The sequence below is a fragment of the Vanacampus margaritifer genome, chromosome 12 (genome assembly GCF_051991255.1).
Source record: "Vanacampus margaritifer isolate UIUO_Vmar chromosome 12, RoL_Vmar_1.0, whole genome shotgun sequence".
Lineage (NCBI taxonomy): Eukaryota > Metazoa > Chordata > Actinopteri > Syngnathiformes > Syngnathidae > Vanacampus > Vanacampus margaritifer.
Genome location: NC_135443.1, coordinates 20,118,311 through 20,121,788, shown reverse-complemented (window position 1 = coordinate 20,121,788; position 3,478 = coordinate 20,118,311). Strand labels below are relative to the sequence as shown.

The 3,478-nt window shown below is 46.5% G+C and overlaps 1 pseudogene; it reads right to left on the bottom strand.

The window, feature by feature from the left end:
- Nucleotides 1-974: 974 nt before the first annotated feature.
- LOC144061757 (uncharacterized) lies at nt 975-2,927 on the bottom strand (annotated as a pseudogene).
- Nucleotides 2,928-3,478: the final 551 nt, after the last annotated feature.

Below are 3,478 nucleotides of genomic sequence, written 5' to 3'. Positions count from 1 at the left end.
GACGTAGACCCCCCAAGAGTGTGACAATTTACAGAACATGGACTCATTTATACTCAACAGATAAAAGGTTCCTCCTCCCAGCTCTTGATTGAACAAAGGGCAGACATGCCATCTCCTAGATTGAAGAAAGGTGTAAGGTTGATGGTAAACAGACATCTTTATACAGTTCCCCTTCTTGATTGGGGGAACAGAAGTAATCAAAATCTGACCCCAGACCTTCAGTCCCTAAGTGACAAGAGACTCTGACAACATCATGCACATTCCCCTCCAACAGTATTGAGGGTACGAAGATCAAATAAAGTTCACAAAATCACCATCCCACTGTATTCTTTTTAAACACTCATGATTATATCACATTGATATGCCTATAAGTAAATTCAAAAACAGTAAAACATCAAATTGAAAATGTTAAATGTCTTCAGTCCTACCATTGAACTTCTATAAATTCAAAAACCGGACATTTAATCCCACAATAGTCTAGAGAGAAAGTCCAGCGCGAATCTTGATCGTCGCAAAATGAAGCAATGTTTATGTGTGGAGTTTAGAAATAAGAATAGCAGGTGAGAGAGAGAGAGAGATAGATAGAGGGGCTTAGCAGTCAAAATTCAGTTTGATTCATTAAAAAATTCAGTGGAAGGGGCATAATAAATGTGAGGCATAACCCTATGTGATGTGGTTAAGTGTCACGACGCAATAGCAGATGTGTCCGTCCCTCGAAGCCATCTCCTGATGAAGGTCTTGTTGAATGAAAAGTGTGTTCGACAGTTGGTCAAATTTTTTAAAAAAGAGGCGTTTGTCAGCCTCTTTCTGAACCTGGCTGACTGCCAGAGATCGCAGGAAAGGTCACGGGACTTCATTCCCAGTGTGACTCAACCCTTGTGAATTGATGAAAAGGGGCATGTGATTCAAATCACCATTGAGTGATTTCCCCCTTTCACCAGCAGATTGACACTTGATCAGCTTTTCCAGGCGAATCAACTGTGCCCATCTTTGCCCATCTTTGCCCATGGAAAAGGCACTCCAATGAATCTTCTTTCAGCGACCTCCTTCAGCTTCTTCTCAGTCCTCCTGACCAGCCGGGATGCTTGTTGACGCTCCTTTGACTCAATGTCGTGCTGCTCCTCCATTTGAGCGATTTTGGCCTCCAGGGAGGCGATGGTGGACTTGTACTTTGACTTGATGGTGCTTTCAGCTCCTGCAGCTTCAGCTTCAGCTCCTTGTTTTGGCGATCCAGCTGGGAACGAGCGCCCTCCAGTCGCTGGACGCTGCTGTGCTCGGCGCCAAGCTCCGTGGTCAGCTGCTCCATCTGCAGTGTGGTTCTCTTCAGACGCTCGTTGATCATCTCGGTGTTGAGTAGCTCCTCCTCCAAATCTTCCTCCAACTGGGCTATGCGAGCCTCCAGCCTCCTCTTCTCTTCAGTCAGCAGAGCATTTTTAGCATTGCCGTTGTTAATCTCATCCTGTAGCTCGTCTCTCTCTGGCTGCGTTTGTCTTTTGAGTCTCTCGGCTGTGGCAAGATCCTCCTGGTAGTGCAGGGCATCTGCCTCCAAGGCCTCCAGCTCACGGGCTAGCGCTAGCACCCGCGTGTCCTTCTCCCTGGCGTCTGCTTCGGCCCGGTCGCGCTCCTCGGCATACTGGCTGGAGATGGTCTTCTCCTCAGCCAGCATCTGGTCAAACTTCTTCTGTTTCCTGTCCAGGTTGGAAACCACCTGCCTCAGGTTGTCCTGGTCCACCATGAGGTCATCCAGCTCCCGCTGCAAACAGGTTTTGGTCTTATCCAATTTGTCGTAAGCGGCCGTCTTCTCTTCCAGCTGCTGCTGCAACGAGTCGGCGTCATGTTGGACGCACTTGCGAGCTTCCTCCGCGCTCTCCAGGTTGGCCGTCTCCTGATCCAACTTCTTCTTCATGTCAGCCAGCTGTGCCTGAAACGTAGCAGACCTGCTTCTCCATGTTCCTCTTGCCCTCCTGCTCTTCATCCAGCATCTCGCGCAGGTTGTTCTGCTCATCCTCCTGCTGCCGCAAGCGAGTGGAGATGTTGAGCTTCTGACGAGTCTCCTCTTGGAGCAGTTCCTGTGCATCCTGAAGCTGAGACTCCACTGAAGAAAGGTCTTTGCTGAATTTGATGTTTTTGCCCTCGGCTTCAGCCAGAAGGCTGTTGACATTGTCCAGCTCAGACTGCATTTTGGCCATCTTGTCCGCCATCTCCTGCCTCTGCCGTTCGCTATCTCCAAATTTGTCCTGAAGCTCCTGAACTTGGGACTCTGCTTTCTTGCGACGGTGCTCTGAATCGGATTTGCCTTGCGTCAGGGTTTTGAGCTCGATTTGCACCTCGTTCCATTCGCTCTCTAGGGCCTGTTTTGATTTCTCCACAGACATCTTGTTCCGCTTGGCCTGCTCCAGCTGTTCATTAAGCTCGTCAAAGGCCTGGTTGTGTTTCTGTCTCATGTCGGCCATCAGCTGCTCGTGGGCCTTGGCCTCGTCCTTCACAGTCTTCTTGAGATCGGCAACCTCCGTCTCACGTTTGCTCCTCAGCTCCTGCTGTGTTCTCTGGCGTGGTGGGAGCGCTTCAATCAGCGCTGAATCAGCACTTAAACGTGTTGCTGCAGACACAAAAGCAGTGCATTGACGCCGATGAAGGCCACAAGTCGAGTGGGAGTGTGAATAGAAACGCTTGAATTGACGAGAGCAGCGCTTCTCAGTTCTTTCAATGCTCACAAGTTTCATTGGAAACCTTCTCACACAAAAGATGACCCTTTTTTATTTTTGTTAAATGCTAAATGGTCCAACATGGCCCATCGCTGGTTGATGGGATGCTTCAAAGCATCTATTCTGGAACCATTAGATACTCAAGACCTACCCTAGCAAGCTTTGTGACCAAGTACCTTGGTCCAAGCACTTTTTGTCCAAGTACTTTTCTAATGGTGTCATCTACTACAATGCTACAACGGCCCAACTGAGAACGTTTTCAAATGTTGCGAGCTGCTTCAGACACTGCCATTAAATGACGTTAAAGTGAACTTTAACAACATCCAGCTAACATCTGTTCATGTGGTTAGCCTGCAGAGAAAATACAGGTAAAATTGTCCTTCATTTATTTTATTTTTCCATTTTTCAAGCAGATATTTTGCCAAAAAATGTGGCCTAAGAAAGTCAGTGCAGTGCTGACAAGACGAAGCAAACAATAATGGGGTTTCCAATACAAATGTTTAGATTTTTTTAGGGCTGGGTATCCATTCTAATGTCCTCACTCAATTTGATTTTGATTCACAAGAGTTCAGAGAAATTCGATTTAGGCTTTTTCTGATTTAATTGACTTCAATTCAATCTGATATCCATTAATAATGGGCACATCAATTCTTCTTAAATGTCAAGGACATGATCAAAACTACACAAATATTAAATTTCAAAGTACATTTTGCAGAGGCAGCAACTGGTCAAATGATTTAGTTTATTAATGAAAGTAACACTCACACACAATA